Raw genomic sequence first — 15,084 nt, 5'->3', positions numbered from 1 at the left:
CATTTCTTCTGTTTTAACTACTTAATAACACTGAAGTTTAAGTGTTTTAAGTTTCTGCTAATTCTTTGAACTATTTTTGGACTATTACTTTAATAAACTATATTTTGCTCTCAGTTGGCGTCTGACTTTTGACACTATCCTTTTTTTCTGTCTGACTCTTGATACACTTGACTGCTTTGCACCTCCACACCACTCTTAGACAGTAAAGCTGCATTATTTGAGTATACACTGAATATATAATGCAGTTTCAAACTGCAATATATGACAGTGTTGATGTGGTCTATGTTGGTCTTCCCACCCAACTCACACCTGCCATTGCTCACACTTGTAGTCTCTCCTTATTGCCAGGCCATCTTATAAATATGTGGTACTCCTAGATGGCCCAATTAAATTTCAGTTGCAGCTAGGGCAGTTGAAGTTGGGGCAACCCAATGGTTTGCTTTAAAAAGTAGTTTGGGAGTAAATTACTGAGAATGGAGGCACTAAACAAGAAAATAGTTTAGACATCTCAAGCCCATATATTTTCAGTGCAAAGGAGAGAAAAGAAAACCTGACAAAATTCTCCTCTTCCCGGTAACATTACAGAAAAGGTACTGTCTAACTTAGGCAGAAACCAGATGAGGCCATATTTGTGATTTATACTTTGGCCCATGGCTGCCAAGATATCATAAGCCTGCAGTATCATATGCTGCAAAAACCTTCCCAGCAAGTAATAGGAATTGCTGTTCTCTTTGCAAACATTTGCAGGAGTCTGCAGTCAAACTGAGATATCTCTGGACTTTAATGCAACTTGGCATGGCATGAATAATTTAATGTGATGAGCTGGCTAAAATGAAGAGAAAGGGAGGCCATGCTGGTCCTGATTGGATTGCCACTTTTCATCTGTTTTCCCTGCTCCTCTTGACCTGAAGCAGAACAAGGTGAATGGCTGAGCCTCCAGCATTTAGCAATTGGCTCATACCAAAAAACATCAAGACCAACTGAATTATTTATTAGTGATTCAGCATAACTCTGCAAGGAGGATAATAAATGACCAAAGAAGTCTGGGCACTTGTTTATTGTGTAGCATCTAGGAAACAAATCAGATTAATTTGTTTTTGAAGGAAAAGAAAAACTAGAATCTGCTCCACCTCCATCCTGAGATGAAACCATTAAATAATAGCTTCGTATGAGTATCTACTGACCAAGAGCCTTGAAGATATTTTAAAATACACCATCCTTTCATATTTAATCTAAACTGCATTAAACCACTGTTAACAACCCAGAATATATTGCTGAACTTGCACTTCCTGAATTCCTACATTTATCTCTAGGGAGGAAGTGCAAGATAGGATTTCTTTTAAAGAGCATTGCATTGGATCCAAGGTCAGAAAAAGCAAAACTCTGCAAACTGGATGATCCCATATGTAAAATGAATTTTTTTTAATTGCTCTGTCTGTAGCTGCCTAATGTCCCTTTATCTGCCCAGGAGAGTAGGGACAAAAAGGATATATAAAATGGCATTGATGGTTGTAAGTGGAGGGGGTGGGTGTGTGTGTGCAAAATTGTGTCCCTGCCCTCTTCCTCCAGCGAGAATCTTCTAATATGTGGTTTTGTCTATCAACAGAAGAAGTCCCTTTGTTTATAAATGGGAAAATCTGGATCCAATTCAGTATTGATACTTTTTTTCTTTAACTTTCAACCTGTCATCCCACCCCTCTGCTCAAAAGTTCAGATTAGGAGTCCCAATACTGAAAAATCATGGACTAGCTAGCTAGCATAAAAATCTAAAGCTAGACATGGACAAAATAATCTTAGTCTATTTATTTTAAAAATATTTTATACCAACATATGCATTAAGATAGGGTTTTTTTTCTCGAATATGCCACGTTATAATATTTTTAGTAAGTAATCAATGCCCTATAAGTACTATTCAATGTTGTTATGGTCCCTGAAATAGTATACAGAAAGATTTCTCCAAAAGAAAGAATCCCACACCTTATCAAAGGAGAATCTTCTCCCAGTTTTCTTGAAAACCTCAGAGATGGGTTCTTCTGCATTGTCTGAATGCTGGCATCAGTAAGGGAGAGGTGGAATGGTGTGTGTCAAGTATATATATTGTGAGCTGCCAGTACAACAACCCTGCTAAGGTACATGTATGTATATAAATGTCTTTATGTTCTAAAATTTAACATCTTTAACTGCTGGTTAGAAAGAGAAAACAGCCAGACCCCGTGTCAGGGACAGAACGCCACTAGATAAGATTCAACACAGTTTATTAAAGATACAGAACCAAAAATGCTCGTAAAAAACAAAGAGCTAGGCAAACACTCGCCTTCAATATGAAAAGTCACTCAAAAACGGTTCAAAAGATAAACCGGATTAAACAAGAGTTTAATCCGGGTTAAACCAAAAATGCTTACTTCAGCCTGGGACTTTAAACAAACAAAAGCTGGTAAACAAACATTCAATAGAACATAAATACTGGCAGCAGATTCCTCTCTGCCACTCAACAGCTGTGGTTGAGCAACTAAGTTGTTACTCCTCCGTGCAGCGGGCGAACTCCGGGTCCAAACACATCAATAAGGGTTGCAGCGGTCAGCGGGGTCTCAATCCGGTCCGAGGTCGATAGCCAGGTGCAGGCGTCTTAGGTTCCACGAAAACCTCCGATAGCCAAAGAAAGGGTCGTCCAAGATCGTAGACAGTCAGTCAGCCAGTCAGTCAGTCAATCAGTCAGTCAGCCAGTCCAGCGTCAATTCCGAGTAGGTAAATAATGTCCGTCAAGAAGACGACAGAGGGTCCAAGCTAATAAGATTAAACACAGGTTGCACAAGAAACGCCCACACAGTTCCTCCCGCCGTCTTTGCCCAGTGTCCTTGGTAACTTACGTATTCAGCAAACGAAACACACCCGTCTTCAGGAAATTCCCAACAAGAGCCCAAGCGTTCGTCCAGATTACCTTGCCCAACGCAATTAGCCCCGGATTCAAGACCCCATTTTATGCCAGTTACAACTCCTCATCGCTATCAGGTGTTACCCTAATTCCAGGTGCCTCATCATCATCATCCTCATCAGAGCTAAAACATCTTTGACTACGCCCCACAGCATCCCCAGCTGTGGATCCCGTTCCATCCCTCCAGCTCGTCCACGGGTCCGATCCTGCAACCCGCCAGTCGCTTCCCATGCTATCATTACCAGGAACACCCAAATCCTCCCTCACACGAGTCCATTCCATGTCATCCTCCTCTGAGCTAACCACCTCTTCCTCCATTCTCTCGGTAAAACCCTCAAAGGAGTCTTCGTCAGATGGTTCTGCAAAGATATCCTGCAGCCGTTTCCTCTCTCGCTCCTCAAGAGAGTCTGACTCTCGAGGAGTCTTACGACCACATCTCCCAGTATTGGAGCCATAAGGCTCAACCATAACACCCCGGCATATATATATATATATATATATATATATATATATATGGCTCCATTGTCTATCCTCACCAGGTGTCATTAATACAGATTAAATGGTTAGAACACATCTCCCAGATTTATGTCTCTCAGGTATGGCATTCTGAAGTTAGCAAATAATGCATTATGAGCAGGAAAGGCTACTGGTAAGAAAGGTCCCCTTTGGAACAGGGGTGTTAATAATAATTATTATTCTTATAACCTGTTTGCTGTTTCTGATAGGAATGTAAAGCTCACTTTCCAGAAAAGTCAACTGGGATGGAAGAGAGGTAACCTTTGGCATCCCTAAAACTATTTTCAGTTAGTCCTTTCCCTGCATGTTATAGTTCCCCCCAATCTGCTCCCACTTTCCCTGCTGTATGTGGATTAGAGAAAGTATTATATCGCTTTTACTTTCACCCATTTCGTCTTTGTCTTAGTAACCCCTAAACTTCAGATTTCATAACTCAAATCCAAGCATTGCACGTTTGCTAATTTCAGTTAGCATTCTGTCATTGTAAAGCAACAGTGACCTGTTACATAGTTTGTTTGTCTTTTTGTATTTTGCATCCACAGTTTGACATTTATCAAGCTCTGTCCTGATATGTGCTCTTCCCTAATGCAACTATTGTGTATACTTTGATTCCAAGGTGTCTAATAACGTTCCCTTGGAGATAGATCTGTCTCACTATGGTTATTGATTCTAATTTGCCTAAAACAAACTACAACTGAGGTCACAAGGTCCCTGAAAAGTATGTGTGATCAGAACATATATGAGTTTGCACATGTATTTTGAGAACATTCTCTGGGCATGTCAGGAACAGCAGAAAAAGTAGAAGAACAGATTGTTGTAGTTGCGCCAAGGGGCAGTTCTGGTACTACTGGTAAAATTGCTAGTAGGAGGAAAAGGGATAATGTTGAGCAGGTGTTTGATGAGGAACAGCAAATAACGCGGATTCGGGAAATACTTATGGCTCCTACTGATGAGGAGACGTTTGAAGGCTTCTCTAGTGAGGAGGACTCAATGGAGGAAGATGATGGGTTAACAGAAAGTAGAGGAACTAAGAGGTCAACTCGGGAGCAAGAGTCAGATGAGGAAAGGGAAAGAAAGAAGATTCGGGATATACTTACTGCTCCCACAGAAGATGAAACGCTTGAAAGTTTTTCTGAGGATGATGGGTCTGAGAGTGGGATGGAAGAAGCTGCAGGTTGGACTCAAGTAAATATGTGTGCAGCACCAGTTTCTGAGGGTGCATCGGGAGACTGGTATGCTACTGGTATACCAGAGACATGGGGAGATCTAAGTCTTGAACAAAGATGGAGTGATTGAAGGGCTGGTGGGCGAGGTTCACATATGAGATCAAGATCAGCTATGGATAATGATGACAGGGCGGAGGCCTCATCATCATCAGACTCCGAGGTGTAAGTTAAAAGTGGAATTGAAAGTGAAGGTTCCTTGCAGAAGGCAAGGTGTCGTTTTTGGGACATTGCTTGGTCGCTGCCTGTTCTCCTTGGGTCCTGGCTGTACAGCTTCGTGTTCTGTATCCGGATTGATTCCTGCTTTGGCGTTCCTGACTTGGCGTTTCTGGCTTGGCGTTCCTGGCTCCTGAATCCAGTTTGGCTCCTGATGACAGCGTTCGTTCCTGCTTTGGCGTTCCCGGCTTGGTGTTCCTGTCTCCTGAATCCAGTTTGGCTCCTGACAACAGCATTTTGCTTCTGTCTTGGCGATTCCAACTTGGCGTTTCTGGTTTGGGGTTTCTGGCTTCCACTGGCTCCTGAATCCGGTCTACTTCCTTACGACGATAGTGTTTGCTCCCGGCTTGGCATTTCTGGCTCCCCTTTGGCTTCTGAATCAGGTCTGCTTCCTGACGACGACAGTGTTTGCTCCTGGCTTGGCGTTTTTGGCACCTTTTGGCCTTTGAACTTGGCTTGGCTTTTGACAACTGTATCGTTTGCACTCATTATTTAAGAGCGTTTGGCGCTTCCCTAACTCTCTGTGCCACAGCATAGCGTGGCACTTGTTTCAGTGAACGTTTCTGTCAAAGGTCAGATGCCAGCCAGTTAGATAAATATAGTTTATTCAAAAATAACTCAAAAAAGCTCAGCACAAAGTCTTGAGAACTCACAACACTTTAACTTCAATGTGATTAAACAGTTCAGAGCAAAGAAACCTCAAAAACGCAAACCGGAATATAATCCGGATTATCCGGAGATATAATCCGGATTAAAACCAAAGTGCTTGAAAACAGCTCAAAATTGCAAGGCAGGGTCAAAACGGCAAAACAAACAAGGGCAAGAAATCCCAAAGGCCCAAAAGTACAGCAAAAAGCCCAAAACTAAAGAGAAAGCCCAAACCGGGCTAAATTTCTTCGCCAAAAGTGGCGCAGGCAAACAAAGCAGGAAAACGCTGAGGCAATAGCAACAAGCCGCTGCGAAGTCGAAAGCCAAGCCAGATGTCAAGGGAATGAAATGTCGTAGCGAAGTCAAACCGGTCCAGAGTCAGGATTGGACAACAGCTTTGGAGTCGAAGGTGAAGCCAGCAGGCAGCAACGGAAGTCAGCCATGGAGACGGGAATGATGCCAAGCCGAGTTAAAGAGCGAAGAGATATGCCAAGTCAAGTTCCGGTCCAAGGTCCAAAGGGTGAAGTCATCACAGCAAGGTCCACGTCACAGGATAACACAAAGAGCCAAAACAACGGAGGCGAGCAGCAGCTAATGCAAAATAGTAATAACAATGCAGTCCAAGAGAAAACCCACACAGTTCCAGCCCTCCATCGTAGAATACCCTGAATTAACTTACATTGGTTGCAAAGTCCCAAGCCAGTCTTCGGAGTCACGTACAAAAAACCCAATGGCGCCCAACAACACCTTGCCACACGCAAAGAACAATGGCCAAAAGCCCCTAATTTATTTAAGTTTCCTTGGGCGTCCAAACAACCAACGCCTTAGGATCAGGTGTCCCAAACTCCTCATCAGAATCCAAGCTCCAAACAGCCAACGCCCTAGGATCAGACGTCCCAAGTTCCTCATCAGAGCCAGAATCGCCCTGCCCACACGCAACCCTGTCCACACCTGTGGAATTACCCTCATTCCTCCAGGCAGACCATGTGGGATCTGCTTCTGAAGGAGCCCAAGCTTCTCCTGCGTCCTCAGCATCCATGGACCCAGTTTCCTCCCCAAGATCCTCCGGAGCCCGTGTCCAGTCCATGCCAACCTCTTCCACCACCACCGGATCTTCAACAGTCATTCCCACCTTAGGATCCCCTTCCAGATCCCCGAATGAATCCTCATCTGAGGATTCCTCAAGTATCTCCCTGATCCTTTTCCTGTGTAAATCTTCCAATGAGCCTTCCTCGCGAGGCGTCTTTCTTCCCCTCCTGATCCCACCATTAGTACTAACAGCCTCAGAAGACTCATTCACAACAGTTTTGGTTACATTTGAACCGGATTATCAAGCTAGATAATCCGGGTTATCTTTCTGTTCCTGTTTTGTGCCTTTTCTTGGAGCAAAGACTTTTGGTGGAAACACTGAAGTTAAGTGTTTCTGAGTTCAATTTATCATTTAATAAATATTTGCTAACTTTACTTATTGTGTGTGGCTCTTTAAGAGGAGTCTGTATTGTTTTTTAATAGTTTTTTCTTTTTAAAAAACAATTGACACAACACCAACATCAACAAAATAAGACAGAAACAAAAACAACAACACCCCCCCCCCCCCCAAAAAAAAAAAAAACCATAGAAGATAAACCCGTCTCTGAGATTACACAGAAAGAAAGTAGGTATGGACCGGGAAAGGGATGATACATACACTGTTTGGCATGGGATTAGGGTGGGAAAAAAGAGACATCAACTCCAATCAAATTGGGAAATTTGCTTAGAGTGAGAGGACGATCCAACCTAAGGTATATTTACCCTAACCCCAACAGAGGAAAAGAAAAGGAGAGGGGGAAAAAAAGAGGCAAAAAGAAAATAATAATAATAATGATAAAAATGACTTCCATCTATTGTATGATGTTGTGGATAATGTTCTTTGATTATGTTTCCGTCTCCTATCTTGTTTTTCTTAAAAATTGTTTCGGCTACCTACGCAGCTTTGTCTGAGGCATTTTTTTTCCTTCTCAGTCCTTGATTATATATGATTATTTTGCAATTTTCTTTTTTTAATAGTTTTTAATTTGTTCCCAATTTGTTTGGTTTTTTGGTTTACCTTGGTTTTGTGACAATAAATACGTTAGTTTATCCATATTCATAATATCTAAAATTTTGTTGTACCACATTTTTATCTCTGGCCTGCTTTTTTCCCTCCAGTTTTTAGCGTATATCATTCTTGCCGCCATTATTAAATAATTAAATAAAACCTCTTTGTTTTTGTCTTTTTCTATATCATATCCTAATAGAAAATATTTTGGTTCTAAATCAATTTTAATTTGTAACATCTTTTGTATTCTTTGGTGAATTTCCTTCCAAAAATTCCTGGCTGTGTCGCACGTCCACCAGCAATGGAAGAACGTACCTTCCTGTTCTCCGCACTTCCAACATTTATTAGAGATTCTTTTGTTATACTTTGATATTTTTTGGGGGGTCAAATACCATCGGTAAAACATTTTTATCCAATTTTCTTTAAGGTCCACTGAGTACGTGGATTTTAATCTGCAGTTCCATGCCTTTTCCCACTCTTCAATTCTTATAGTCTTCCCTATATTTCTTGCCCATTTGACCATGCATTCCTTTATTGTTACCTCTTCTGTCACGCACTCTAGTAATTTTTTAAATATTTTGGTTATAACTTTGTATTCTGCTTGCATTATTTTATCCCAGAATGATTCCTTATCCTCAAATCCTATCTTCTTATCTGTATTGAGGTAGTCCTTCAATTGTAAATATTGGAGCCACCCTATATTTTTAATTTTTTTTATTTATCTCTTCTTGGGATTTTAATGTATATGTTCCCTTTTCCCTTTGTAGTATATCTTTGTATTTTGGCCAGCCTGACCCTCCCATTTCTCTTCTGTGGGAGGCCTCTAAAGGTGAAACCCACAGTGGAATTTTTGGGAATAGGTATCCCTTATATTTTTCCCATATTTTAATTATTGCAGAACGGATGAAGTGGTCCCCGAAGTTCTTTTCTGTCTTTCTTTTCCCATACCACGCATATGCGTGCCAGCCTGCTCTCAGATCTACCCCCTCTATTGTTAATAGTCTGGTTTTTTTTTGGAGCGTTGTCCACTCTTGAGCCCACATTAAACCGCAGGCATCATGGTATAGCTGTAGGTCAGGGAGGGCCATACCTCCTCTTCTTCTCTCATCTATCATATAAGTGTTTCTTATTCTGGGTTTCTTATTTACCCAGATGAATTTATTTATATCCTTGTTCCAGGTTTTAAATCTCGTTATGCTTCTAATTAGCGGAATATTTTGAAAAAGAAATAGCATTTTTGGCAAGATTGACATTTTAATTATTGCTACTCTCCCCAGTAGTGAAATTTTGAGTTTATTCCAATTATCTAGATCTTTTTTAATTTCTTTCCATTTTGGGTCATAGTTGTTCTCTATCAATTGTGAATTTTTTGCTGTTAAAATTATCCCTAAGTAATGGATCTTCTTTCTAATTTGGATGCTTGATATATCTGTCAATTTGTCTTGTCTGTCCTTGGTCATATTTTTCGTTAGCAGCATAGTTTTATCTAGATTTACTTTAAGTCCTGATATCTTCCCAAAATTTTCTATTTTATCTAGCCATTTCCTAATTGTTTTTGTTGGTTCTTCTATTATGCAGATCAGGTCATCTGCATATGCCCTAATCTTATAATTTTCTTTCTTTATTTTTGCTCCTTTCAGCTCTTGATCTTCCGTAATGGTGTTCAGTAGTATTTCTAATGCAAAAATAAATAACAGCGGGGAGAGTGGGCAGCCTTGCCTGGTTCCTTTTGTAATTTTGATAGGTTTTGAATTCAGTGTATTTATCTTAATTTTTGCTTCTTGTTTGTCATATATTCTATTAATCGCATTACCAAATTTAAAACCCATGTCTAATTCTTTAATTAATAATTTTTAAAAATCCCAATTTAGGCTGTCAAAAACTTTCTCCATATCAATTGCCAACAATGCTATTTCATCTTTGTTTGTTTTTTCATAATATTCTATTATGTTTATAATTTCCCTTACGTTATCCTTCAATTGTCTCCCTGGCAAGAATCCTACCTGATCTTCCTTAATCCACTCCTTCAGGAACTCAGAGGAGTCTGTATTGTGACATAGACAGTTTTACTGTTTTACTGTGGAACCCCTACTTACGAGAATCCCTACTAATGAGCTTTTTGACTTATGAGTTGTTACTTGGCCCAGGTTTCCTTTTAACTTATGGAAACTAAGCAAGTGGGGTTATATATCTGTGGAATGTTCAGGGTGGGAGAAAGAACTCTTGTCCGTTTGAGGCAAGTGTGAATGTTGCAATTGGCCACCTTGATTAGCACTGAACAGCCTTGCAGCCTCAAAATCTGGCTGCTTCCTGCCTGGCTTTGAAGTTGCAAGACTTTGAAGCTGTAAGGCTATTCAATGCTAATCAAGGTGGTCAATTGCAACATTCACACTTGCCACAGACACGAGTTCTTTCTCCCACCCTGAACATTCCACAGATATATAACCCCACTTGCCTAGTTTCCAACAGACCTCACGATCTCTGAGGATGCCTGCCATAGATGTGAGTGAAACGTCAGGAGAGAATGCTTCTGGACATGGCCATACAGCCTGGAAAACTCACAGCAACTCAATGATTCTGGCCATGAAAGACTTAGACACCACAAATACAGTGATATCTTGGCTTAAGAATGTCATTCATTCAGTGACTGAGCTCTTAACTCAAAACACTCTTATCTCAAAACAGATGTCCCATTAAAATGCTATTTATCCATTCTGGCCTCCAAGCCCCCCCCCCTTCCACAATGTGTTCCAATATGGGGAAACGTGTAATGGTTTGAGAGTTGGACTAGATCTCAAGGAAGCCAAGGTTCAAATCCCCGCTCAGAAATGGAAACCCACCTGCATGGTCTCGGACCCAGCCTCAAAGGAAGAAGGCAAAAGCCACTCCGTCTGAACAAATCTTGCCAAGAAAACCCCATTATAGGTTTTATATACATTTGGGGACTGAAGGACAATTCCATTAAGAGAAGCAGAATTCTTCTTTGGGGGCAATACCCTCATTCCCTCCCCAGTTGTGAGACCCTGGAGTTTGGGAGAGCACTGAGGTGGGGCAAATTAAAAATACAGGTCAAGGTCACATACTTTCACTAGTAAATAATAAATCTATCTTTGAGATAGAAAAATTCATTATATCAACCTCTTCCTTACAAAATGTTGCTAAAGGTATTTTAAGAGAAAAACCGTGTTCATCTTATAATAGAACAAATTAACTGTGAATTGACAGGGAATCTCCATGAATAGACAAGCTTAAGTTGCACCAGGATTGCTTTGAATGCTCCCATTGACAGTATAATTGGAGTTTCTTAAAAGACCCTATTAGTTCATGTGAAGAAACGACAAGTGCACCTCAATTGCACTCTGAAATCTTGTCAACTTTTACTCACATCTCACAACACTGTTATATTTTAAGGTAGACATGCCAGTTAAATGTAGAGTGATGTGTTAAAAATAGTTGGAAGTTGAACGCTGCTTGCAAGGCTGTTGGAGCAGTGGTAATAAACACAATAAATCCCAAACTGCCAGTTCTTGGAGGAGAAAAGATCAAGTTTGCATATATTTACATAAAATATCCACATAAAATATTAATTTTAAATGCTGTCCCAAAGCTCTGTTTTGTTTTCTGGTTTTTCTGATTATTCAGAAACACATCAGTCTGACTTACACCCATGTATTAATGCTAATTCAGACTACAGCAGGGACTACCCCTGAATCAATGGAATTATTATTATTATTAACTTCATTTATATCCCGCTCTTCTCACCCCGCAGAGTACTCAGAGTGGCATACAACATACATTTATGCAAAAATTCAATGCCTCATTATACAAAGCAAATAAAAAACATAAAATAATAGAAACAATAAACATATAAATACAATTTAAAACCATTATCATATTAAAACATAAAACAGCATTTGGATGCACCCTACTAGGCTGGCCAGCAGGCCGCCCCTCCCCCCCATGATCTGAAGGTCTTCTTTGGCTCTCTTGGATGGTGCTGGAATGTATGTAAGATTATCAATAAAGCTTAACCATTTCCTCCTCCTCCTTGGTTTTACAATCTACCAGATGTTACCAGTGGGTGTTTTTGACAATCAATAATTCAGTTCAATCCATGAATCTAGGAATCACTGAGTTATCATTGGGCAATGTGATACACTAAAAGTAGTGTTATTTGCCATTGTGCTAGTGTAATGTAATGATTTCATTGGAAGGGAAGAAAGCAGCAACCCATTGTGGCTCACTAGCAAGGAAGTCCTAAAGCCTGAGAGCAGCCATCAAGAAGTCTCTCTCCTTTCTATCAGTCATATCTTCCTGAGCAAGCAAGGGAGTTAAAGTGTTTCTTTAAAAAACTTAAATTTTGGGCAGGCTCATATTCAATAACATTTTTGACTTTTAATTCAGTTGGTTTAACACAGGAATCCCAAAACTAAGGCCTGTGGGCTAGCTGCAACCCTCCAGGGTCATTTACCTGGCCCCCAGCCTACACTTTAGATTTAGGGTTGCCCTAAGTCTGAAACGACTTGAAGGCACACAACAACAACAACAATCTTAATTAACTTGACTATCTCAGCAGCCAAAAGCAGGCCACACTTCCCATTGGAATACTAATAAGTTTATGTTGGTTAAAATTGTTCTTCATTTTAAATATTGAATAGTCCTTTCATGTTCTTTTGAACTATATATGCAGTCTGTGTTATGATTGAGCCTCATGGCTCTGCTACTGGCAGACGTGGGCGTAAGACTCCTCGAGAGTCAGATACTCTCGAGGAGCGAGAAAGAAAGAGGCTGCGAGATATCTTTGCAGAACCATCTGACGAAGAGTCTTTTGAGGGGTTTACAGAGAGAATGGAGGAAGAGCTGGTTAGCTCAGAAGAGGATGAGATGGATTGGACTCGGGTAAGGGAGGAATTGGGTGCCACTGGCAATGATGGGATGGAAGATGATTGGGGACCTTCAGGACTAGACCCATGGACAAGCTGGAGGGATGGGACGGGATCCACAGCTGGGGATGCTGTGGGGCGTAGTCAGAGGTGTTCCAGTTCTGATGAGGAAAGTGATGAGGAAACGCCCGGGTTAAGGAGAACAGCTGATAGTGATGAGGAATTGTAACTGGCATAAAATGGGGCTTGGGAGCAATAGCAAATTGCGTTGGGCAAGGTAATCTGGACAAACGCTTGGGATCTGTGTGGGACGTTTTCCTGAAGACGGGTGTGTTTCGTGTGCTGATTACGTAAGTTGTTTTGGAATTTGGGTTCAGACGGCGGGAGGAATTGTGTGGGCTTTTGTTTGTGCAAACCTCTGCTTAATCTCAATAGCTTTGACCTTCCGTCGTCTTCTTGACGGACGCCATCTGCTACTCTGGATTTACGGACTGAACTGACTACGGGCTCGGATTCTCCTACTGGACTTGGGAAAACTGCAAACGTCTGCTTCTGCCTATCGACCTTCGGAAAGAACTGGGACTACTCTACTGCTTCAATCCTCGGCTGTTGTGTTTGTATTGGAAATTTGCCTGCTGTGTGTAGGAGTGACTTCTAAGTTACTCAAAACATAGTACTGGCAGCAGAGAGGCATCTGCTGCCAATTAGTTACATTCTTTTGAACTCTTTGTTTCCCAGCTTCTGTTTTGTTTGTTCCCAAGCTGAAGCAAGCTGTTTTGATTTTACCCGGATTAAACTCCGGTTTAATCCGGTTTATCTTTTGAATGTTTTTCTTGCCCCTTTTTGCTTTTTGAGGCTAATATTGCCTAGCCCTTGTCTTTTACGGGCATTTTGAGTTCTGTAAATCCAATAAACTCTGTTATCTTTGATCTTGTGGCGTTCTGTTCTTGACAGTCTGCATTGGAATTTGTTCATTCCCCCCCCCAAAGTATAGCCTGGGCCCCCAACAATTTGAGGGACCATGAACTGACCCTCTGCTTAAAAGGTTTGAGGACTTCTGGCCTAGCAACTGGAGTTGATGCAAAAGAAAAACACAAATATTTGCCATCAGAAAAAAATATGAAGGAATTGTAATGTATATAGAGAAAAAGAAACAATAAAAGTATAAATTTGATAGCAATGAAAGCAAACATGACTCAAACACAAAGGAAAATCTATTTTTGAAACAAGGGGAAGAATGCTTTTTAAAAGATAAAAAATCCCTAATAACTTAACTGCCTCTTGTTACTTTTCTAACAAATCTAGAAAGGAAAGTTAAGGTCTTTGTAAGAAACAGAATCCCATTTTGTCACCAAACAATGCACCATTTATTAAAGCCTGCTGTGATTTTCAGATGAAGGTTGCAATTGTACTACAGCATCAGTATAAAAAATCCTCTATAATATATTGGAAAGTCTATCACCCTGAACCAGCAGAAGAGGCATATGCAAAGAAGTAGCCTTTTCTACATTTTCATAATGCTCATGATGACATATGTAAATGTTGAATGGACTGAGCGTGTCTTTTGATGTAAGACTCCACCCTGTGACACAAGCTGTTGTGCATGGCTAAAATTGTTGTGATGAATGAATATAACTGCACAAGCATTGGCATTTCTTTGAAGGAACTGCTTTCACTTGCTGTTATTGAACAAACATTCCTAAAGTGATTATTCATACTTCCAATATATCTTCCAAACTTGTACTGGTCCCCAACACATATAATTCAAAACATTTTCTTTATCTATGGATGTTATCCCACCATAACCTTCCAACGTTTTCTTACAGCCTTCATACACTGAGAAAAACAGAGTCCCACGAAGGCCATCCCAAGACACACAGGCACATTGGGTGGCTGCCCATGGGAATCCATCTTGCTAGCATAAGAAGATAGTAAGAAGACTCCACTTTCAGAGTTGGGTGTTCCCCAACTCCCGATTGAAGGAAGCAAAGGAAAGCTGGAAGAAGAACATCTTGGGATGGCTGGCCATTCCTGAAAATGGACCTTGGTGGGGTAAAATGGGTTCCCACTCTTCAGGACACTTTCCCCTACTCCCCCCGCCTTCCCTCTCATCCATGGGATAATGTCGCAAGTGAATTCAATGTTATTGCAGTATATAGTTCCACCTTTTGGAAAAATGCTGATGTATGGCTCAAAATCAAAAATGATTTTATTTTTAAAAATGGTGAGCAAAGAGTTAAATATTGTTCCAAGCAAAAACTGACTTCGTATAGCAGCTGTAAGTTCCTTTGTGGTGAAATAGCAGCACTACCAGCTAGGTAACAGCTGTACATACAGATTTCAAGCCCATAGATTTCTTGCTATGCCAGTAGCATTAAACATTGATTTAAAATAAACACAGTAGGTACCATAAATCATATGGAGAATCAGAGGATCATGTCTCACAGAGGTAATTCATAAGGTGTTGGAACAGATGTATCCCATGCGTCAGACATCAATATTAAGAGGAGATGAATCTGTTAATTCAGCTTTCTTCATGAACACAGCATCCATGCAAGGCTGGAAATGTTCCCTACTCCTATACAAAGG

General features: G+C 40.7%; 1 long non-coding RNA gene across 1 annotated transcript; it reads left to right on the top strand.

Moving 5' to 3' along the window:
* The first annotated feature begins 12,301 nt into the window (after positions 1-12,301).
* Positions 12,302-13,424, top strand: LOC134297495 (uncharacterized). Its single transcript, XR_010004253.1, has 2 exons — positions 12,302-12,845; positions 12,931-13,424. It is a non-coding gene; the product is annotated as an uncharacterized LOC134297495 (long non-coding RNA).
* The last annotated feature ends 1,660 nt before the right edge of the window (positions 13,425-15,084 follow it).

The sequence above is a fragment of the Anolis carolinensis genome, chromosome 3 (genome assembly GCF_035594765.1).
Source record: "Anolis carolinensis isolate JA03-04 chromosome 3, rAnoCar3.1.pri, whole genome shotgun sequence".
NCBI classification, from domain to species: Eukaryota; Metazoa; Chordata; class Lepidosauria; order Squamata; family Dactyloidae; genus Anolis; species Anolis carolinensis.
This window is presented reverse-complemented; position numbering and strand designations above follow the sequence as displayed.